The following is a 24,494-nucleotide window of genomic DNA, read 5'->3' as shown; positions in this document are numbered from 1 at the left end:
GTTGGTGGCATGTGAAACAGTATCTTCCAGGAAACTTCAGAAATATTTTATGAAGTGAGGTAATAAAAATATCCATGTGGTGCAGCCCATGCAAAATAACACTTTTGGCTTGGAGCAGTGTATACGGTTTCTGCAGTGCACAATGCTTCCACGAGAAACACTTGCAGATGGATTTCATCTCCCTGGTATTTTAATATCCATTACTCAACTCCAGAAAGCTTTCCTGGGGTGTGTGTAGAAGCAGTTATCTGTGACAGACCCTCCCAGCCTGGATCAGGGCTGGTTTGCACTCGGGCTGGCCCTGCCAGGTTGCATCCAGCTCAGTGCTCCTGGCTCAGCTCCTGGAGATCCCCCAGCAGCCACGCTGATCCCATTAACTGGGGGCTGTGGGGTGCCTCTGCAGGGCTGGAGCTCGGGGGGCGGGGGTGCTCCTGATGGGATGTGCAGGGCTGAGGCTGTGGGAAAATTGCTCCAGGGGTGGTGGGAAAATCCTGCAAGGGAGGCTTTGCTTCCTGTGAGGACTCTACCAGAGAGATGGTCTGGACCACCTTTGAAGAGGAAAAGATTAAAATACACTCAAGATGTATCAGCTAATTAATAGAGCTCAGATATGGGGTTTGCTTTGTAGCTGCTGCTGCTGTGCTCTGGGAGGAGTTTGCTACAGGCTCAATAAGGATCCTCCTGTGGCAGCGAGTACCAGCTCTTTCTGCTGGTCTTTTGAGGTCTGTGAGGTTTGACAGGATATGAGCAAGGCTAGTATGCCCAAAGGACAAACTGGGCAGTTGTTCAGGGTTGGCATTTCTAGATCTGATGAGGGATTGCATGCAAATTACCCCTAATAAATGTTAATTACTGGGAGAGTACATATTTTGCTTGATTCCTCTTTGGCAGCTTGTGCAACTGTGTTTTTATATACCTGGTACTTGAAACGTTTGATTTAAAAAATAATAATCCTCTGTAATTACAATTGCTTTATTAAAGGTTTCAGGGTTTATATGATCTCTGTAGTAAAACTTTATGAATTCTTCTACCTAGATAGTGATCTCCTGGCTCTTGCTCCAAAAGAGCAGTACAGGGTTTGCTAACCACTCATGAATTTATTTGCCAGCCTTTCCCAGTTTGGATCCCATGATTTCTAGTAACTGGAGATCATGAGGACTGAGTATTTTTGCCCAGGATGTCTGTGGGTGGAAGCCCAGTTGTCAGCTTGACTTAGTCTTGATGGTGACAGTGGCACTGACTTCCCTCTGCACAGCTCAGCTTCCCATGATTTGCCTCATGAGCAGCTGGGGCATCAGCTGAGTTTGAGCCAAACTGGAGATTCCCCCTGGTCCTGGGCATGGCAAGGCAGTAAAGGGCATCCCAAGATGTAGAGGCAGCAAGGATCTGCTGCTTGTGGTGCTGTGGGGAGCAGGAGGGCCACTGGAGTACCTTAAGCTCTAATGGGTGCCAGGGTGCTGCTTCCAGCTCTGCTTTCATGACTTTTTCGTGGCAATCCCAAGCCATGGCTCTGCTGTAAGAGCTGGGATGACTCGGCTGTCTCAGCTGGTCTGATAAGATATCCCACAGTGCAAGCCCTTTTGTGCCCAGGCTCAGGAGGATGACAAGGCTCAGGTTACCCTTTGGGGGACAGTTGCTGTACACCATCACCTCAGCATTGTGGGTGGGCAGGAGGAAAGCTCTGCTCCCAGCCTTCCAGCACAACCCCTTCTAAAAAACCTGTGCCCCAAACTTGCTGTTTTTCTGTTTAACTGTGTGACCTGAGAGCGCCCCAGCTGTGTTGGCTTAACCGGGCTTATTTCTGTGGTCTGTTTGAGCAGTTATGTTTCCTTTTCATAACTCATCTGGAGGAACATCTGACTCTGTGAAGCTCTCTGTGGTGAGCTCGGCCTCGGCAGCTCTGCAGACAGGTCACGCGTTGTGTTTGGCAGCGCCGGCGATGATGAGCATGCCAGCGACAGCAATTCAGAGCCCTTGTGCCCATTTCCACTGGAGCTACAATCACTGGCTCTGGGACAAGTTTCCTGTCCTGACTCATAGCTGCTGAGTCATTTTTAATTTTATCTCCTTTTGAAAGGAAATGGCACTTGGTCTCAGGTTTCTTTTGTTGTTATTTTTAATGTATGGCAATATTTAATAGCTTTTGGTTCACACTTTATTTTTGCTATTAACACTCTTCCAGTTTCAGGCTGGCTGCTGTAACAGCACAGTTGCATGTTGGGCTCTGAGCTGGGGTAATGTGTTGGAATAACTATTGGAGTGTTTTGATACAGCAGCTCCTGTCTGTCTTTCCTCATCTCTGGCCTATGGTAGATAATCTGGGAAGATTTTTAAAACCTACAAAATGCGTCCATCCCAAGCATGCACTCAAAGGACTTTTTTTCTTTCCCCACAGCAGGAGCTTATGTATCCCTTATGGGCTTCTGTGCTTGTTAATCACACCAGCTCGTACAGGTTTGCTCTTAAAAGAATTACCCAGCTCATGCACAGGATCTTCTACATGCTTTATGACAGTACTGATGGTGAATGGACTTCTCTATTTCCCGTTGGGTGGCAGAAAGCAGTAAAGCCCTGCTCAGATGAGTCTTGCCTGGTGATTTGGGACACTGTTTTTCCATGATGCTGTGTTACTGCCAAGGGATACAGTGCTGGAGCTCAGCAAGTGAGTGGAAGCACTTTCTTGGTTCAATGAACCCTGCATCAGGCACGTAAAGCTCAGTCGCTCCAGGAAGCCACCACGGAATTTACCTCTGTAGTTCAACATGGTGTATTTTTCAAATGGCAGCAGTTTTCTTCTTTTTGTTACTGTTGGAGGCATAAGGCACTGAATTCTCACTCCCTTTGGGCTTGTAGCTGAGATAAGGTGTGTAGGTTTTACTGTTGCTCTCAGATAGTAGGTAAACTGCTCGAGATGCTGAAAATGGGAATATGCTAAGTACTCAGGAGTGAAGAGCCCTGAGCTCGAGGGAAAGTGCTTGGGAAGTGGAATAATTCAGCGCGTGGCAGAGCCAGAGGCTGAGCTCTGCCCCAGCTTTACCGCAGAGCCGTCTGTGGGCAGGACGAGCAGGAACGGTGCAAACAGCAGATGGGAGGGGAGCGCAGATGCCAACAGCCAAGGTGAGGACGTGTGGGGATGAGAGGACAGTCTGGCTCCTTCCCAAGGGACCTGGGTGCCTCCCAGACTACCCTAAGTTGCTAAAAGCCTGGCTTGGCTGCCAGCTTCCCTCCGCCTTGCTCCAGAGAGGGGGCGGTGCCGGAGCACCGGTGTCGCGGGTAGGAGCAGGATCCGACCCTCCCTGCGCGGAGATCTCCCACTGCTGCTCAGCACCTTCCCTTCAGCCGGGATTGTGATGGTTTGGAAGGACCGTTCCTGTGATTTGCACAGCGTCTGGCTCCTGGCCAGCAGCAGCAGCAGCTTTTCTTTCCTGGCTAATCGCTGATAAAACAGGAAGACCTTGATCATCCCTTTTGACATGAATAACGATGTTATCTGCTGTGATGTATGACCCAGAGCCAGATAACGTCCTCTGGCAGGCCTTTTTTCTCATGAGATGTAAAATACAATGATTATGTTACAAGGGGGAGATAAAGTGGCACAATCTTCACTAGTTCAAATAACTAATTGAAGCAGGAACTAGTGGAAATGGCTTCCTTTGTTCCCCAGCCATTGTTGATATAACAGTGCTTATAATGAAAGCTGAAACTGTTGCCCTCTTTTTCCTTTTTTTTTTTTTCCTTCTCTATTTTTTTCCCTTTTCAACTCAAGTGCCTTCAGTCGTGTTTCCCTCTCCCTGTTCCCCTGGGGAAGCTGAGGACAGCGGTGATTTCTAGCAAGGGATCCTGTTTTCCAGCAAGACTTTTGTGAGTGTTAGGAGGATGAAATCAATAAGTAGCGCTCATTCTTTGTCTCCCTAGAGGACTTTTGAGAACAGAAAAATTGAGACCAGTGTTCTCTAAACCATAATTACGCTTTTTGATTTTATTTGCTTTCTTTTTTTATTTTTTTCTTTGAAAGCAACAAACCTAATTACCTAGGCAGGAATGGTGGCCAGGGGTATATTGGTATTTCAGTGAGTGTACAATGCTTACCACAATTGAGTTCAAATATTAAAAAAACCAATGAAACAACCCAGCCCTAAAGCAGGCTGGTGTGAAAAGCAGGAGGGGTAAGAGCAGAGTTTCACACAAGGAGTGGTGCTGCACAGTTGTGGTACACAATGATTAAAGGTGTTGGGGAGATTACAGAGCTTGGTGTGATCACTAGAAAAGCTGTGATGCTTTTCCTCCCAGGTGGGGCAAAGGAGACTTTTTGAACCAAAACTGGCTTCAAATGTTAGACAAGAATTCCTTAAAATGATTTAGTAATGTCCACACCACACAGAAGCCAGCATTAAATATGAGCTGGCTGTTGAAGGCTATGGGCTGCAGGTTTGCAGCTGTGCTGGGGGTTGCACTGCTGAGCAACAGGCTGTGCTCTGATGACTTGATAACCTGCACAGATGAAGTCAGTACAGATGTATCCTATCATGTGCAGAGAGACACAGAGAATTTAAGAGACTTGCTCACATTCCTAGATGACTGTACCAATTCCATAATGAAATTAGACTTCAGCTCTTGTGATCTCATTACAGCGTCAAAGGTCTACTTGGTATCTCTCAGAATCACTAAACTTTAATCTTATCAGCACTCATTTTATGGCACTTTTGGCAAAACATCTGACTTGCATGATGCAGGCTCGTTCCAGCTCTTTGTCCTTGGATTATAGACTCTGCAAAGCCAGAGGGTCTGCAGCCGGTACCCCCTTCTTTCTTGGGGTCCAGTCCTCTAAAGTTCAACTCCTACAAGCTCCCACAGCTGCAGAGCCCAATTATCTTGCCTTGAGACCAAATAGGTGAGGAAAAGGTCACCCTCAGCTCTCTGTGTGCCTGGGCTCTGTAAGGCGTTTGAAGGACCCAACTTTGTATTTTATTGAACACAGGATGATTTGGGTTGGAAGGGACCTTAAAGATCACAGAGTTCCAATCCTCCTGCTGTGGGCAGGGACACCTTCCACTAGACCAGGTGCTGGAAGCTGGTCCTATCCAGGCTATCCTTGGCCAGTGGCTGATTATGGGTGCAGAAGTTTCAGAGGTTACTCAGGTACTGGGAAGATTTTGCCCACAGATTACGTGTAGTAGTGGAGCCTTTCATCTGACAGCTGGAATTGTGGCCTCCTTGGTGGGAGATATATTTGTTAGAGCTGTAGAAGGACATTTTTACTTGCAGATTCCACCTTTCAGTTGCTTCTAGATGACCCTCTTGATGCACTTTTTTTGGACCTGTGTAGGGGGGACCCTGACAGTGCAGCAGCAGCCCCTCTTGAGCATGAGCTGCTTTGGTGTCCATCAGCCTCCCTGCTGCAGAGCTTGTGCTGTTTGCTGTCCTGAAGCAGATACAGCACAGGCCAAACTCTGAGTTTGCAAGTTGAAGTTAGGCTCCCAAAATACTGCAGAAGCAGTGTGAGGAAGCTCAGAGCTGGGCACCTGGGTGCTATTTATGACTGAGCTACTGTGTGACCTTGAGCAGCTCCCTGCACCTCTGAGTCACAGCCCAGCCTCCCCAGCTGCCGAGGCAGTGGGGTGGTAACACCGACTTCATTTGCAAGGGTATCATGTGGTGCAATTTTGCAACTAATTGAATGTAGGAAAAGAGTTTTTTCCCCAGTCACATAAAAGCTGCACTGCAATGGCCTGACCCTCCCAGTGCTCCCGTGCAGGCTGGGAGTGTGGCTGAACTCGCTGACTTCCAGAGGGTGCTTTGTTCCCCGTAAGTGCAGGAGGAAATATTTGCAGAGCTGGGACTCCTGTGAAAAGTTTTATGAGTTACCACATGGCCACTGTGCAAATCAATTACTGTAGTAGGTCTGTAATGAGACTAACCCACAAAACTGTTACTGATTCTACAGCAACTTGAGCAGATGCCAAAAAATGTGGCCAATAATTAGTGACGGCCTGACGGATCCAGGGCTTCTCGGCAGCGTTTGCTCCGTGCGTGGCTCACAACACAGCTGATCCTGGAGATGGTCCTGCTTCTGAGGTCAGATTAGCTGTTGTTTTTCAAAATATTTGGTTTGTGTCAGTCTTTTTTAGAAACCTGGCTTAAAACCTTTCAGGTGTAAGTATAAAGCTTAAAAGCTTTTCCACAGCTCCACCCTTAAGAATGGGTTTAATCCTTTTAACAAAGCCCTGATCTGACAGTTTATTTCGCTCTAGGCTTTAGCTTCAGTGGTTGCAGCCAAAACCTGACAAGTTCTTCTTGTTAATTCTGAATGTATTATCCAGTGACAAATGTATCTCCCACTTATATGTGACACTGAGAATGAAATGCATATGATCAAATTTCTTATAGCTGGAGTGGGGCTGGTTGTTAAGAACATCTCCATATCTTTGCAGTATGACAGTCAATCTAAACCCATTCTTTTTCAGCAGCATATCTCAGCCTAGTTTGGGACACTCATGATGGGTTGCAATCTGCTGCCATACTCTGCAAAGATTAAAGAAAGGCTAAAAATAAACCTGTCACTTTCCCTGGACACTTTCTTGTGAAATGCAGAGAGATACCTCACTAGAATGCAGAATAAATTCATATAGAATTTTTTATGCTATGTTTTTTTTATGGACAGATGGAGTCAGCGTAGTTTCTGATTTCTCATTTCTAAATACAGTGGTGTTATGTACAGCCTTCCACCTGAAAGCTTGTCTTGGAAGCCAAAAGAGAATGAAATGGATTTTTACAATAAAGCCAAAAAAGTTCTTAATTCTTTTAAGTTTGCCAATATACAGGATACATATAATGTATTTAATGAACTCTGCTCAGAAAATATTGGCATGGTGATGAAATTTATTTTCTGGAATGTAGTCTGTCTCAGGAGGTTGGAGTTTTTCCTTACTTCTACAGGACTGATCTTTTGGTAGTGTAGTAACACCTCGGGAGGAGGATGACTGCGTGCTATGGACTGAGAGCCAGATCTCTGCCCACAGTCTGTGTGACCCTGTCCTGCACTTAATCCCCCTTAAGCAGATCTCCTCCTGCTGTACACCTTCTGTGTGTCTAAATGGACCCATAACCCACTGCTATTTGCACCCAGTCCTTGAGTTTCATCGCTGTTCCTGTGCTTTCCTGAGGCTGGTGGTTGCTGAGGATGCAAGGGATCAATCTCTTCTCAGTGTTTATCTGAAAGCAGCTGCATCTTCTGAGTGACTGCCCTGTTTCCTCTTCCCCCAAACCATGCAAGGAGCTCGGTGGCTTTTGGAAATTGATGCATGAAGGAGAAATGCTAATGGCAGGATGTCTCTGGGCAGTGCTGGCTGGTGTCACCGCAGTCAGAATGCATGGGTGATGGGGAAAGTCAATTTCCTGTTAAATTAGCTTGGCTGTTTCTCTAAGAAAGGTAGAATTTTAATGAAAGTGCTTATTAATGGATGAGCCCAGAGGGAAGTGGGTTTGTGGTGAGGCCTGAATTTTATAGGGAAAGCCTTACCTCGTAAAAGGCCACAAAAGATGCTTACAGGCCTGAACACGGCCTGCTTGGGAACTGACTGCTTGTACAGGGGACAGTCTTCCTTTTCCCATAAAACATTAAGCATTAAGGGTGCCAACTGAGTTGGTTCTCTTTTATATCAGTCACAAAAACAGTAGGAGGCTTAGTTCCTGTCAAACTTTATGGGCCATTTACAAGGAGGCCTTCCCCAAAGTCTTTCACAGGCCAAATAAAAATAAATGGCACTGAAAAATTTTATAACAATGCACGAACTGTTGTGGCAGTGGGAGAACATGTGCTGGAGACCTTGTCTCCTTCCCCTGTGCTGAGGAATTAAAATGGAATCTTAATTATTGTACCTTTTATAGGCTTTTTCATTTTCGAGCATTACTGTAATCTCATGGCTGTCTTTGGGAGGGGGAGGGATTGTGACTTTAGAGATGAGAAAACGTGATAGAGGTGCAGTTTTGTGGCCCTGGTGAGTGACATCTGCCCTGCAGAGAGATAAGGAAAACCATGGTTGCAGGGTTGAGAGGGCTGTTGGACCTAGGTTTGATGTCTGATACATTTGGGCATCCTGTCTGAGAGCTTGGAGATGGGTAGAGAGAGGCAGACATGGGCACACGAGTGCCTGTTGAGGCCATAATCTGGGTTCTCTAAAAAAACTTGCCTTAAACTGGGGGTTTGGTTCCTGGTGGTGTGGCTGTGCTGCTGCTGGGGAGGTACTTCATCCTGTTACTTCATTTTTCTGGTCAATACAGGAAGACAAAGGGAAGGAGCCAGTTTTCCTCAGTGCTAGGAACAGATAAAATATTCGGAGAGGAACAGTGTGGTTCAGCTTACGGTAAGAAGTCTGCTAAGAGGAGTAGCTGCAGTTCCCAGTTTACAAGCTGCACTTCTGTCAGGGGAGGAAAGCAGCACCTAAAACCTGTGTGGAGAGGGAGCAGCTCTGGGGAAGGTTTTTAATAGACATGGGCTGAGCAGTCACTTCTGCAGGAGCTGTCTCTGGGCTGCTTCACTGCGCCTTCTGTGAACTGCTGAACTCTGCATCTCTGCTGAGTTTGCCACACCAACAGCTTTATCGGAGGAGTGAAACAACAGCTTGCTTCCATGGGAAGGGAGAGGAACAACCTACCCCTCAGCAACCAAATGGGCAGCAAGCAAAGATGCTCCTGAAAGGGTTGCTCTTCCCCTCTTGTGTGTGTGTTCTCGGCAGCCCTGCTCAGCAGAGGTCGGGGGTTAAGGCAGAAATGCAATCACACCACTGCTGCTTCAGATTGCACGTTTGATAAAAGATTATCAGTCAAATTCCCTCGCTGACCTTACAGTATGAGAACTGCTGTTGTTTTGTTAAATTATTTTTCCCCATGAGGGGTGGTCCAGCACTGGAGCTGGGGCCCAGAGGGGATGTGGGATCTCTGTGCTCAGGGATATTCAGGCTGACTTTGTGTTTGCTGTGGTGCTGTATCAGTTCTGGTTCAAAGTCGAGTTACCAAACAGGACATGGCATTGAAACGAGCCCCTGAGGTAAAGAGAGGTATAAACCAATGATCTCGATAATTTTGCATAACAATGACATTATTCCCCTTCCTCATATACCTGAGGCTTCATGACTTTGAGTCAAAGCTTTAAGACAGGTTTACACTAATGCAGAAGATCTGAATGCTGTAAACACACAAGTATCCAATTGCTTTCTAGTTTGGGTGTCAGGCTACAAGAAAAAAATACCAGTAATGTAACACAAAAGGCATTGTACTTGAGAAGTGAGTAACTAGATTAATTTAATTTTTAATTTGTTCTGGGTAACATCAAAGTAGTAAAAAAGTTGTTAATCTTCCTTCTCTGAATAAGCTGTCTGCTAACAGGGAGGTGTGAGGGAGGGAGATGCCTATTAAAGGCCTTTAATTAAGTGAAAGTGTCAGTATTACCCATGGAGAAAGTACTGCCTTTTATTCTCACCCGGGTGGTGTCTGGTTGAAGACATGTGGCAACGCCCTGTCTGCCCGAGCCCTCCTCGGAGCTGGAGGAGTTCAGGGGTGTTGTGTTGTTTCAGGGGTGTTGGGGCCACAGTGTGCTCTCAGAAGTGCTTTCTGTTTGCAGGACTGGCTGGGTGCTGAACCTCTGGTGTGCTGCAGTCCAACAGCTGCTGCTGGGAAGGGCTCAATTGTGCAGAGAGCATCAGCAGCCCCTGAGCAGCACGGAGGCTGATGCCAGGTGTGCCCCCAGCAGGTGCTGGGAGATGGAGATGTCTGTTACCCTGCAAAGCTCATCATCTCCCTCACTGATAGGCAGAAGAACAACATTTTCCACTCTCCAAGACAGTCAATATTAACAAATAGACAAGAATTTAGGGCCTTCTTGCCATGCCCACACAGCCCCATCGATGAAAAAAGGCTGCGTGTCTGTAAGAATTGGAACCAAAGCTACAAGAAGTGACTGGGTGGGAGGTTGCCTTCCTCTTCCTCCCTGCCTGTGTGTATTTGTGGGAGAAGGCTGATGGTTCTGCCTGGTTTTATTGCCCTGTCTGTATCTAACCAGCACTTTTACCGCAGCACCAACTCTTCTATTTCAGATTTTTTTTCTGATGTACAGCATATATGAATTGGAGGATAAATAACATTATGACCTAGCAGATTTCCTAGTGAATACTCTTGCTGCATGTCAGCTGGGTGCACCAGGGCTCGTGGGGACCCTAGCACAGCATCTTCCTCGTGGGGAAGAATAATCCCCTTTTGATGGTAGTCTGTTTTGCTGAAAGCGACCAAATAACTCAAGGACCTTAATTTTGCAATCATTACTCTCATAGTTAACTTTGTAATTAAAATGAGTCCAACAGAGTGTAAAAAAAAAAACCAACAACAAACAAACAAAGAGAAAACCAAACAAAACCCAAGCTGAGCCAACCCAGCCCTCTAGAAAAACAAACTGTTGCTTTTACATAGGAATTTTTTTTAACTGTATTTTCATTTTGCTTAAGTGTCTGGCAAAACTATTTGCTTGTCAGTAAATTGCTTAAAAAGTTGTTCTCTGCTGGCAGAATGAATTTACTTTTGTGTATATGTATGTATTTAAAGAAAAACATTTGGAGAGAAAAGTTGTGATTTTTAAGGAAAGAATTTTTCTCATCACAAACACTTGTAAAATTTGGAAGTTTTTGATTGCTGAGCAGATTAATCAGGCTTAGGGTCTACTCGTGTGAGTAGAGTAGAGGTCATAGGGTCAGGTTTTCGTATGTGACTCATCTCTCCTACCCACAGGAAGCAATACCTTTCAGCCTTGTGCCCAGCTGGGCAAGATCTGAGTAGGGCTGTCTGTGCTGCTACCAAAAAAAAAACATGTTGGGAGTTAATTTGAGTTAATATAATCTCAGTAATCACTGGATTTATTGCCCAGGAAAACTTTAGGCCCCTCAGTCTCTCCATTTGGCCAAAAGCTGAGCTCATGGTTTGTGGACTTTGCTGCTTTGTACCGACAGGCAGGTGCTAATCACTCCCATACAGCGGAGCCACAATTTGCTGGCCTCTTCTGGAAAACATTCCAGCTTTTCACAGTGCCCTCTTGCATGTGCTGCTTTACAAGGAAACTGTAAATTACAATTAAACCAGCACGCAATATATTATTTTCTTGGTTGATAGCAGGTTGTTTTATGGGGGGAGCACTTTAACAAGAGATGCCTGGGGGTACGTGGCTCGTGGTGTCCTGCCCTTCTGTGGCTCAGGTTGTGCACGGATGGGAACATACAACCCTCATTGATAATCAGGCTGCAAAGGGCTCTGTTGAGTAATTGCAGCATTAGTCTTCCCTAAATGAAGCTTCAAAGTAATTTCAGCTTTTTATAATTACAGAGCCAGCGGACTGTAACAATTTCCAAATGTTTTGGAGCTGATTTTAAAGCTGATCCACAACGTGTAGTTAAGATAAGTCTCAAAGGCCCAGATCCTTTGTTTTTAACTAAAAATCTATTGGGGAAATCTTCACTGATGCATGTAAAATTTACACTGACCACAAAGTGGTCTGGATAAAGTGGCACCCCCAAATGGGTTGGGGGAAAGAGGGAGAGGAGGTGCAGAGAGGATACAGACATGACCAGAGTTTTGATATTAGGAATACTCTAATGACAATTTTGATACAAGGTTTATTAGAAAAAATATAATTTTCCCTGTCCTTTTTATGTATCTCAGCGGATGATTTTGAAGCAAAGACCATTTCACTGACTAAAAACACCTCATTTTTTAGGAAGTTTGGGTGTCTTGTGGGGTTTCTGTGCTCCATATGTAAAGAAGAGCTTGTGGATCAAGGCTTCAGAGGTAGTGAAGTGCTTATAGCTGGTGATGAGTACCTTAAGGGCATTCTCAAAAGCACTTGGACATGTTGACTCATTCATTCTTGGTATTTAAACCTGAAAACTGGGCCTGAGGGACACAGAGAATGGCCATCACCTCAGCTGGCTCATCTTGGTGACCTAGGCTTAATGTCTTTCCCACTAAAGCTTTTCATGGCTGAAAGTAAGGCTGGATATATTCATGCACTTGATATTCATCCAGTGTACAACCCTCAACTGCTTTTCAGGGATGTAAGGCTTCAATTACCACATCTAGGATTATAAAAAATAGATTGTGATCGCCATTGTTTCTCAGACTGCCTGAAAGCTGTAGGAAATATTCTGGGAGAGAGCTTAGGAACCATTAGAAGAATACCTGGAAAAGAAGGGGGAAAAATGATGTAACTGATTCTGGTCTGGCAGCTATTGAAATTAAGAGTCTGACATGTGATGTGGGGAGGGAATTGAGGAGGTTCCTGGCCAGCTCAAGGGAACGAGATCAGGTTAAAAATTTTTGCATTGGGATTAAAACGTGGGAGTGGGACAAAGAGTAACATGGAAATGGCAGCTGACTGCAGAACTAAGTAGAACTAGTAAAAATTTGTTTTCTTCCTTCCCATTTTGAAGGTGTTATAGCAAGGCAGTGCTGTTGAGCTCGATTTCTCCTGCTTTGTGCATAACACCTTGAAAATCATGTGTGAAGTGCCTTTGCCTCCTTCCCTTCCAGCCTCCCTTGCCTGCTGCATCATCTTGAGGTTGGAGCTTGGGGATATCACCCTGCTTATCTGTGTATATTTTCAATGTGGAAAGCACGTTTTATTGGAAACAAGAGTCTTATTTAAAGTAAGAGAGAGCGCAAAGAATTTTTATCCTTTCATGAAGTTGATCCAAACCTTCAAAGTGTTTTGGTAATTGTGTTTATGGCTAAAAGATTGATTATTTAAATCTGTGCTAGAGTAGACTTTTTAGTATGAAGTAATGGCTCATGACAAACCAGCTCAGGAATGCTTTTGAGTTTTTCAGGAATTTTTTTAAGCTGGATGAGGAGGCAAGAGTGTAAGGCACTAAGTTTAGCATTTCAAAACATCTGGATCTGCTCTATGGTTTATTTTTTAATGTGTTTTCCATGGGTCTAGTTAAACAACCACATGGCTTGATGGCAAAATGAATGCAAGTGTAGTGTTTGGAAAGGGACCCTGGATGAAAGTTCTGTTGCTAGTTTCAAGTTCTGTAGCTAGAGTCAAGTATATGCTCTTGTTTCTGGTTAGGTTGTGTGGATTCACAGAGAGCCCATCTTGGCTGCTGCTGTTCCTTTCCTCTGCCAAAAGCTGCTAAACATAAAGCAGGCAAAGGAAGTACTAAATTACAGAACACCTAATCTTTAGTCCTTTGTTTAATCTCAAATGAGTCTCCCAGATCTCATAACCAGAAACGAGGCCAGCACACAAGGCCAAGAACAAGATGCTCCAGAACCTGCACTGGAGCAAAAGGTCTCCTGTGGCTGCAGGGGCAGGAGCAGAGGTGAGGGGAGGATTCTGAAAAGGGCTTTTTTAGCCTGTGCTGTTGCAGAGCTGCTGAGAGCTGTGCTTCTGATGGGCTGCCAACGCACCAGCAAAGTGTCTGGCAAGAACTGGTCCCTATTTAACTGCTATTAATTTTGGGCACACTGAAGGTTTTTGGGGTTTTTTTGTGAGTGTTAAAATAGATATGGTTGTATTGCTGTGAAATTCATAAGGACCTCATTGGTGATAGGCAGAGGCAATGACCTAACTTAGCTCTGCTTGCAAGTGATCTTAAGTCATTGCTCTTTGTCCTTCCCTGTGGTGTCCTCTTTCTCATATCTATTTTCCCACCTTTTCCCTCTTCCAAGCATGTGTTTTCCTTCTGTTGCTGCTTTCATCTTGGCCCAAATGCTGTTGAGGCCCCAGTGCTGCACTTGTGTCAGGAGAGTGGGGCTGGCTGAGGTAAAAGGCAGCTCTTGAGGACTGTGGGGTCCATCTCCACAAGAAGTTTAGAGCCTTCCCTAAAACTCCCTGTCACTCACTGCCATTCTGTCTTAACAGTGACATGTGGTGGCAGCAGGATGCAACAGAGGCAGCATCTTTTTCTCCTGCAGACATGTGAACACCTTAGAGGGTCTCAGAGCATCTTGTGTCCCTGCACTGGCTCACTTTGAGGGTTTTGTTGACTCTCTCAGCCCAAGAGAGTTGGGCACAGGCCCGTGCAGGCTGAGGGTGGAGAGAGGAAGTTAGGCAAGAGGTAGTGCCCTTTACAAGGTAAGGATGGGGTTTTTTTTGTTTTACAGCATATAGCACTAAAAATTCTTGTTTTGCTGATATTACTACAAGTAATTATCCTCTCTGTTCTTGTTTTGTGTGGTGCTTCTTTTGTGCAATGTTTTCTTAATCATCTGCATTTTATGCATGTGCACACACTTGCAAAACCACTGCAAGTGCTTCTGTTGAGATCCTACCACCTAAAAAGTGTGAGTTGCTGTTGGGTACAACTGGGGTTTCTTTGTGTCTTGATACGATTTGTAGAAGTTATTCTGAAAAATCTTCATTTCCCCAAAAAGACTGGAAATTGTGTTGAATTGACCTGTAGAGAATTGATCCCTTGCAAAATGTTTGCAGGAAGGATTGGGTGGCAGGGTATGTACAGGCAGCAAAGGGAAAAGATGGATTCCTCAGGAAGGGGAGGATGGAGCACCAAAGGAACAAAACAAAGGATTTTGAGGGAGAGGTAGGTGGCAGAAGAGTAGAGAAAGTCACGTGTTGATACCCTAAAAGAAGTATCCTGAAGTGTCTTCTGTCCTTCAGGGTTGCAGCCAGTCCACACGCCTGGAAAATAAGGGATGTTAGTGTGTAGGTGTAAAAAAGGGCGCTGGAGATGGAGCCAAGGATGGTGCTATTTGTCTTTGGTGACTTGTACAGATTCTTGGGCTGCGGAGTAGAAGGGTTAACCACTCTGTGTATTAAGGCTACAAAAAGCTTTTCAACCAGGAACATAAATTACTGAAGCTGCTATTCACAGAGACACATATGAGACATAAAACAACTGCCACAGCTTTTCACATGTCTTGTTGTACTTCATCTCATGGTGATGACTGGAGTGCTCTGGGACTACTTTTCAAAGTATTCTCCTTTGTATCTCGAGAATACACAATGGCTCAGCCTTGACATCCATCTTCACGTGTAAGGAGATTGATAGGTCACCAGTGACATAGCTGCAAACATGTTATCAAGCATCTTCTGATTGCTTCCAAGCAAGGGTTCTTGTCCTGCGTAAGACAGACAGCATTTAGATGCTCCCTTCCTGATTATCTCACTAGGTTTTTATTTACTCTGAATCATGTGAAGAACAATCACTATATACTTCTTTCTGCTTTGTGATTTGCAGGGAGCCAGTGTTTCCAGTGACTGCTGGACTCCCTCATTCCCAGGAGGGCCCTACTCTGAAGTGAATATGCAGAAATCCCAATCCTAGAGAGCTGCTGAGGTCCAGGTCTGGAGGGATAATACTCAGCTAATCAGATATTCATGCACTTCTGTCCTCTCTGTTTAGAAGCAACCAGATGCTGCCATGATCTTTACCAAGCTGAACTGAACAATCAAGGAATAACCTCACTGGTCCAGGATTTTTTGTTCCCTTCCCACTTGCCATCTAGCCAGAGCAATCACTACCTTGCCAGCCTTCTGCCTGTCTTGCATTTATGGTTGGGAAGTTGCAAACATGGTGTGTGTGTGTATGCAAAACTGCAGGCCATTGAGCTGAGATCTGCTGGAAAATGGGTTCTGGGAATAAGAAAAGTATCTTAGTGAGTTTAGTATTTTGCACTCAGCTACATAGCTCATACTTCCCCTCATGCTTCTGAGCTGAAAAGAAGCCCAGTCTCCTGTAGAAAGTGAAGTTAAAAGGCAGGGCAGCCTCCTGTTTGTGTTGTGGCAGAGGCTTCTGTCTGCTTGGGTTTGTATCAACAGACACAAAATGTTGACTTCACCTCTGTGTGTTTATCTCCTCTCTGCAGGTTGTGTTTGCTCTTGTTCTCTGGGAGGGCTGGCAAAAGACCTGGGATCTGGAGCAAGTTGGCTCTGGGGCCGTGCCTGGGCCTGGCTGGGGCAGGGGATGGGGCTCTGTGGGTGCCCAGCTGGGTCAGAGCTGAGACCTGCTGGGCTGGGTGACATGGAACAAAGCAGGGGAACACTTGTGTGTAAATATTTGCCTTCTCAGACCAGGAGCTCTGCAAGAAACAGGTCTCAGAGCACACATAAACATCCAGCCCTCGCAGCTCTGAGGCTGGTTGGGTCCAGCAATGCCCAGTTGTGCTTGTACTAATATTAAATATAAGCAGTAGGGTTTTGCCAGCCTCATCCCTCAGGCTAGCCCTGTTTTTTAACAGCTCTGCAATGTACTCTCCTTCCCCCACACACTTTTTTTCCCCCCTTACCATAAAGTAAATCAAAACTGGGGTTAGACACAGTTAAGTGACCATGAAATGCTCAGAGCTAATCCTAAGGCCCTTGTCCTTTCAGGCATTAGCCCTGCTGTGACTCTGTAGCAATCTCTTCTAGCTTTGCAGTTTTCCAGTTTTCTCAAAATTACCTTACTCATGTCCAAATCCAGGATCAGAAGAGGTGCATTTACCACCCCCCCCATCAGTTCCCTCAGTCAACTTCTGTGTATCTGCATGAAGCAGAAACAAATCTCCCTCTTGCACTGTTGCAAGGTTTTCACTTGTCTCTGAAGTGAAGTGTGGTAACACCTGCTGACACAGATACACATCCAACATTTTGAGTCCCCAAATGCAGCAGTGAACTACCAGCTTCCCCAGCCCCAAAACTTGGATTCAGAGGAACCTAGTCTGGAGCATGGACAGGTGACCTCTCCCTGCACTGCAGAATAAGCTTTTTATCTTTCATATATTATTTCCTGTCTTATGTGCTGATATGGCTCAGGCACAAACTTAACTCTTAAGTGCTGACACATTGCAAGGGTTGGTTTGAAATCTGTGTTTGTCATAATCCTGGAGAGATTAGCTACTTTCACACTGGTAATACATCTACAGTGTTGGGAGGCAGAGCTGATTTTGTGGGTCTCTGCTCAGAGAGACCCAGTTTCCAGCAGATTTATCATGCCCTGCAGTGCTCAGTGGTGAATTCTGCCTCTTTCTCCCAATCTCTGATGACACAGTAAGTCTGAAACAATGACTCAAAGCTCACAGAGTTTTCACTGTGGTGTTTGGGGGAAAACCCTTGGGGGATGTTTTTTGTCTTGATGCTGGAGTGCTTTCACTCAAGTACAGAACCAGAAGGATACAAAAAAAAAGTTTTGCTCCGGTTTGGAGTCTTGTGCTGCTGTCTGGGAGGAGTTTAAAGTTGAATAATGTTGAGATGGGGCAGCACAGTGGTGGTGTGGGATGGGGGAAGGCTTTTTCACTTCCACAGACCAGTCAGATGCTCCCTGTCTGCAGGGGTGGCTGATTCTCCAGGAGGATGGTGAGGGATCACTGTGAGGAGCTTCTAAGGAGGCTACTGAGCTAATGAGTTGTAAAAGCCAGGGAGCATTTCCACCATGCTGAGCACTGAGCTGAGGTGGCTTTTGGAGCAGGCTCAGCTGGTAGTATGAGAACATGATGAAAATAAACAAGGTATTATGTGGAGATTTGGTTAGGGAGTTGAAAGTCAATTCACCCACAATTCATCGGCTGCATTTGTGACAGGTGAATAAAATAAAATACCTTGAGAAAGAGCTTGAGGTAATTTTTTTTTTTTCTGGGCTAAAGAAACTAAATCAGAAGACTACACCTTTCATGGAAGGCAGTCAAGCTCTTTTTCACCAAACATTTGGATGTCAACATGAGCAGCTTGAGCCTATGTAAGATTATAGACTTTTTCACGTGTCAGTCAAAATATCCTGGGGAGAAAAATGTCACATTTTTCCTCTGTGCTACTGGCACTCATATTTTGTAAAACACATAGCTTTTTATTTAAAATAGATCTGCAGATATAAAAGCTGAACAGAAAATATCAGGAAGTTGGCTGGTCTCTAGAAGAGATGCCTGCTGAGAATGTAAAATTAATTTGCTGCATGTGAAAAATGCTGGCTGTGGGGACAGATGACAGGGAAGGTGTCTAAAAGAGAACAGCATGGGTATGTCTCCTCTGTCTTGCAAAGCAAAACAGTCCAGTTCTGTTCACAAAGGACTGTTCCTGGGGTAAGCTGGTAACCTGATCTTTGTTCCTTTCACACACTGGTTTACTCCTTTCCCAGTCTCTCCCTTCCAGCACAAAACACTTCTGTGTATCTTACCTAAGGACAGAGAACAGAGGCAGAGGTTTGTGAATGGCAGGTGCCTCCCTCAGCTGATGAATGATACTGCTGGTCTCTCTAAGATGCTCAGGGCCTCTAGGTAATGTTTGTTCATGTTTCCTCCCACAGAAGAATTGTTCTGACTTGGTTCATAGATCCATCTTAACAGAAGCAAAAACAACAACAAAAAATAGTATGTTCTTGGGTTGAATTACTTGTTCCTCCAATTAAATAAACTGAAGCATCAACATTTTTCCACATGTGTGAGAGAATTGCATAAGGTGTTCAGGAGCACAGCAGAGCCAGCACTGACCTCTCCTCTCAACTCTGACTGTGACATTGGTAGTGTCTTCCTCGTTCCTCTTGTGCCCAGCTGCATTTGCCTCAGGTGAAGGGCTCTGCTGGTGCAGGATCGCTTTCAGGACGTGGTTTGACTGTTGGCTCTGCGATGTTTGGTGTGAGAAGATAAAGCTGTGTCTGTATCTCTGCGGTGCTCATCTAATTTCACTTCTAGGTTTTGCAGCAGGCCATGATTTTCCTGGTCTGCACCAGGCCGACACACAGAAAATGTGGAGAGAGATGGGTGCTTAATTGACAACTTGAGACAAGAACGTGTAAGGAAAAGTACATCCCTATTTTGTTTTCAGAGGATTTAGGGTGCATGCTTCAACCTACCTCCACCATTAGCGGACTGTGGGGTCTGGCCTGGAGGCAAGGAACCAGGAGATCCAAACTGTAGTTTCAGGATCCTTAAGGCTTCTGGGTTGAACTGAACATTGCTTCAAATTGATTGTTAAATCAGGGAGTGTGGGCGTAGCTCATTCCATTATAATCCCCACAAATTGCTTTGTAATCGAAAGCTTTTGTTCCAGTGTCAAGTGGTTAAGCACCAAGTAAGAAGATCTATTTTACAAGACTAGACAAGATCTGACAGACAGCGGAAACTTAACTTTCAACAAATATAACAATCAACATGAGAGAACCAAAAGGTCCTCATTAAGCACTGCTGTTCTTAATTAATTGGTCCTTCAGATTTACTTCTTTAAAGCTGCTAACAGCCTTAAGCCTTTCGTAGATTAATTACAAAAGACGAACAAATCACAATAATTAGTTTAGCCTCAGGCTCTTGCCAGGCCTCTGACCTATGTGTGTAGGTTTGCTCCATGCCGGGTAGACTGGGGGAAGCAATTTGCCTTCTTGTCTTGTTTCTGAATCAGAATTTCTGGCAGGAAGTGGGGGGTTTTTTTATTATTTTCTTCAGTTGTTGAAAAGTGTAATTTTCCTTCCCCTAATAGATTCTTGTCACTTAGTTTAAAATGATCCCTCTGCTGTAACGGCTCCCACTTGGGCTGGAAGCCCTCCTTCACCAACAACAGCTCAGTCAGTGATGATGACTTTCAAGGCTTGTAATTCTTGGCTTATGGGGCCTACAGACTCGGGGAAGTATCATTAAAAATGAATCATGCTGCTCCCCTGGGGATGTGCCTGCTTCCCGGGATGCACATTAATGTGAATCCATCACCCCTCCCCTGCTGCAGAGGGCTGGTAAGTCAACAGTGCAGTGCAGGAAGGAATTTCACAGAGGAACGTATGTGTTGTACCTATCCATGTAGGGAGAGAGGCTTTCCGTGTGTGCCTGGAACAGCAGAGCTGCTGCTCTTTGGGTCTTTCCTGGTTGGATCCACCCTTTTATCTGTAACTTAACACAGGCTTTTGGGGCCATCCCTATTCCCTTTGTTCTCCCATTTCAACAGTCACCCCGCTTTGTTTTGATGAGTGGTGTCAGTGTAGTGGGAAAGTTTGTTTCCTGTGCCTCAGTTTCCCTACCTGTAGAATGGCACAGTACCATCCCTTGGAGATTAGCTACATGTCTTGACTTACTCATTCTGTAAATTGCTTTGAGATCTTAGGCTGATGAGGAGATAAGGGAAAATTATTCCAGTTTGTGCTCTTGATTAGATAATCATCTGCTTAATTTCCTGTGAGTTCAATGAGGCACCTAAGAATTATGCTAAACTGTGGTTTAAGAAGTGACATCATCCCAGTGCTGTACTGTTTGACAAAACTGAGTGTAACCACGGATAACCGCTAAAAAATGCTGTTCCAAGATACTTGCTGTGCCCCTCCACAGGGCCCTTCCCAGCAGTGAAATGAAGTGGGAGGTCCTGGGGTGAGGGCACATGGTCCCTCCACAAGCCTTAGCCCAGAATCAGAGTGCAGCTCCACTGCCAAGAGGAGAATCCACTGCAGAGGTGCTTCCTAAGCACAGCAGTGCTGTGTTAGCACTCTGTACTGCTGGATATTTTCTTCCCGAAAACGAAGGGAACAGAAATTTTTCATTGAAGCTTTTGGGTTCTCTCTTCCCACTTACCTGCCTTATGTCTCACTGCTGCTGGATGCAGGTTTAAAAGGTGTGTTTTTATTTATTTTTTATTTTTAATGCTCTTAAGGTGTCTTCTTTCAGGCCAGAAGAGACACAGCTGAGCTCCTGTGTGCTGAGCTGCTGGGCATTGCTTTATTGCTACCTGGAAGCTGTAGAGTAGCATTTATTAGCTGTGCCCCAGCTAATAAATCTGTGCTGGTTTTTTGCTAAAAAATTCCCTTCTGCTCTAGCAAAAGAGTACAAACCAGTGATTTTTTTTTTCACCTTAAATAGTGAGTAGCTACATTGAGGCAAATCCCCATTCAGAAGAGACTTTGGTCACCTCTAGGACAGTTGATATCAGTAATGCCAGTCCAACATCAGGAGGGAGTCAAAACCCAAGCTGGCTACTTCCCCCTCCCTCTGGCTCCACAGTGAAAATCCTGGCCAGCACAGTTAATCCATTTCCCATTTTATTGCTCTGACAAAAAGAAAAGGATCCTTATCTCTCCAAACTAGAAGTGGAATGGGAAGCAAGCAGAGGCCTTCCTCTTCCTTCTACTTATCATCTCTTTGTCCCTCTAAATTTGTCTCTGTCCCTGGACCTTAACCTCCCACTCCAAGGGCAGGACAGGGCAGGCTGATAAGCCTTCTCTGAAACCACTGGTATTGAAGCAATTATTCAACAGCTGCAGCCCTTTGCAGCTGAGCAGAGATTGCCATCTCTGTTCATGGGAACACTGTCCTCATGCCTCCCTAATGCATCCTGGCCTCCAGACCTTATTTATGGCACCTTCTGGCTGAGCTCCAAAGTGACGCAGCTTGGGGATCTTTACCGCGCTTTCTTTGGACTCTGTCCTCAAAACCAAAGTAATTGTTATTTTTTTTTTTCTTCCCTCTCTACAACTGCTCGTGCTGAATTCTGTTCACAGGACAGCAGCACTCCTCACTCCAGAGAACTGGTCCTGTGTGTTTGCTGTCCTTTGGGAATAAATGCAGTGTGACACAGGCAGATGAACGCTCTGCTACACATGTGCTAGTACTGCCTTGGTTAGCAGGCTCCATTCATAGCTAATCTGAATGCAGTTGGGGAAATGTGTCTGCAATATTTCTATGCATTTCTTAAAAATTATCTATTTGTAGTTTCTAGGCAGAAATCATTGTAAAAAGCAGAATTTTACACTTCAAGTTTTTTCAGTTAAGCCCAGAAGTGTGATTGGCCCCCAAGACTGCAAGTACAACCTCAAATACTTGTATTCACCCTCAGTTCAGAGTTGGAAAAAAACTTGCTGGGTGTTAGTTTCCTCTGCTTGGGGAAAGAAAAGTCCCATGGAACTATGAAACATTTCACCAGAGAGATTAAAAATATCAATATATGCAGCAGAGAGTCAAAAAGCCACCAAGAACTTTTAAACCCAAAGCCCGCAGTGGTAACGATGCTGGTGGTGCTGGCAACATACAACTGACACAGAGTAAAAGTGGCTTTGGAACATTAAAAAAAAAAAAGAGCAGGCTTTTTCTTTCATTTGCACCTGGCATGACCTAGACCTGTGCCTCGTTCAGTGGTGCAGCTCCCCTGGGCACGTGGGAGCGTGGGATTGAAGAGGGGCTGGGGCAGGGGAGTGGGAGGCTCGGGTCTTTTCTCTGAGTTATGGATTTAGCAATAAACAATAACAATTTCCCCTTTATATAAGCACCAGTAGGGGAAACAAAACAAACCCTTTGCCTCATTTCCTGTTGTGTTTTGAGGTTTTTTACCAACACTGAAAACCACAGTTCATTACGGGAAGTTTTAGTGGTCTGGGTCTGTCAGTGTTTTAAATCAGTATTTGGCATCAGCAAATGAGACACTTTTCCCTTGAAGTTGGAGGGGAATTTCACTCTTTTATGTGTGTTTTGTTTGAGAAATGGTGTATTCGCATTTCTCGTCAAGTTCCTCATTTATAAGCACTGTGTAAAGCTGCACTAACAAAACCAGCAATGTTTTGAACAGTTTTCCTTCAAGCTGGATGAATAACACTTAGCTATTAACCTGCCGCTTGCCAGGGGCTGGGGAATGTGGCAGTCACTGGCCTGCTGTCAGCTCAGGTTAATATCACAGCCTCTTTGTAGAAGAGTTTTCATCAGTGGATTTGTTCTGGAGGGAGATACGATAGGAGCTTGAGATGCTGGTAAATTTTTATGGAGTGAGTAGGCTTGTATCATCCATCTGGGATATTGGGATGGTGTGAGAGGTGCTGTACGCACACATGGATAACAGTGTGGTGCCCCCTCAAAACCCAGGAGGAGCTAGCAGGAAAATGAAACGCATGTTTGTAGTTTTTTCTCTCTGGTTCCCAGTCTTCAAAAGGAGTAGGAGTGATGGTATTAATCTGATTTTGTGGAGTATCCTGAGATGCTCAGATAAGAATAAGCACAAGAATGGCAGCAATGCCACAGGATTCCCTCAGTGGTCGTGTCCTTCATCAGTTGTGCTCTCTCTGGGCAACCAGGCTTCAAGATAAGCCAAGCCTCTGTCCCAGACTGCTGTGAGAGCTTTGGGCTGTGAGGAAGCCTGATTTTATAGTGCTTTCTATATGAACTGGCCTGCTCCCAGCTTAATGCACATAGCCTGGCAAAAACCCACCAGAAGGACTGACCCTGCTGTAACTGGGAGATCCCTTATCTCTCTGGTGGGCTGTTGGCCACGCCAGCAGGGGACTGCTGTGCCTGTCCCAGTTCATTAACTTCTGTGTGGGCCATACAGATGTGGAAGCAGTTCTCCAGTCTCGCCATCTCACTCGGCCATACAGATGTGGAAGCAGTTCTCCAGTCTCACCACCTCACTTCTCACATCAAGCATAGCCTCAGAAGAAGCTGTCTCTGGGTCAGAGCCTCCAGCAATACAGAACTGAGGGTTGTTTAAAGAAGATGAAAGTTGCCTCCCTGTCCCTTTGGAGGAGCAGGCTCTGGAGCGAGGTGGCTTTGCTGCTGTCCTGTCTCTCCATGGAGACTCTGCGAGCCCCCAGAGAATGTGCTCTGGTGCCAGGGGTTAAGTGTTTTAGAGTATGGGAGGCATAAAACAATTGGGCTGAGTGTTCCCATGTGCCACCAAGATCCATTTAATTCGGTAGCACAGAGAGAACTGTGCTTTGGCACCCTCCCCACCTCCACCAGCCCTTGCAGAAGGGATTAACACGGGATTTAATTAATAAGCAGAGTGCCTTTTTTGGTTTTTTTTTCCCTTTAGTGTGGCATGTCCTACCTGGACATTGCCCTGTGCTATTCAGGCTCGTACCCCTTTACCTGGGCACAGGGAAAGCCACACTTGGCCCTATGTAGCCACGGCATGTAAAGGTGTGAATACAGGTCTGGCAATCCTATCTTGCTTCCTGAAAGGGATGTGGCCAGTCTACAGACAAGGAGGACAGCCAGCAGGCTTTAGGGGGGAGGAGGGAAAGGTTGCACTCTAAACCTTGTGCTTTCTGTGATACTTTTCTTTGATCCCTTTGCTTTAAAAGGGAATAATGCAAATTTATTACGTCCCACACCCCTTGAAGTTGCAATAGGCTAAAAAACCCCACAAGTTTTCCAGCTGAAATTTGCATGGCCCTTGGCTTTGATGCCAGATAACATGTTGCTATGCCACACGCTGCCAAGGAATCTGAGTGCTCCGAGCACAGGGACACTAAAGATGCCACACAGAAGGCTCTGCATGCTTGCTGTGTTTTTCCATAGCAACAAATACGCCTGATTACAGCACATTCATATGCTCTATATAATGAGTATCCCATAGGAAATTTATCACCGTGCATCCTGCATCATAATTAGAAATCAGACTGGGGCAACTGAAGCTAATTCCCCAGGCATGGGATGTGTTTGGTGTGGAGAGGGCAGTGGGGAGCAGAGAGGGGAGGGTGAGAGGCAGCTCTGCTGAGTGCCTGGTCCTGATGCTTGTTGCCAAATTTCACAGCTAATTCAGAAATATTTGTGCTGTCCCTCCT

This window comes from Corvus brachyrhynchos, unplaced genomic scaffold (genome assembly GCF_000691975.1).
Source record: "Corvus brachyrhynchos isolate BGI_N302 unplaced genomic scaffold, ASM69197v1 scaffold114, whole genome shotgun sequence".
Lineage (NCBI taxonomy): Eukaryota > Metazoa > Chordata > Aves > Passeriformes > Corvidae > Corvus > Corvus brachyrhynchos.
The sequence above is the reverse complement of the archived record's forward strand: the minus strand, read 5'-3'. Positions refer to the sequence as shown.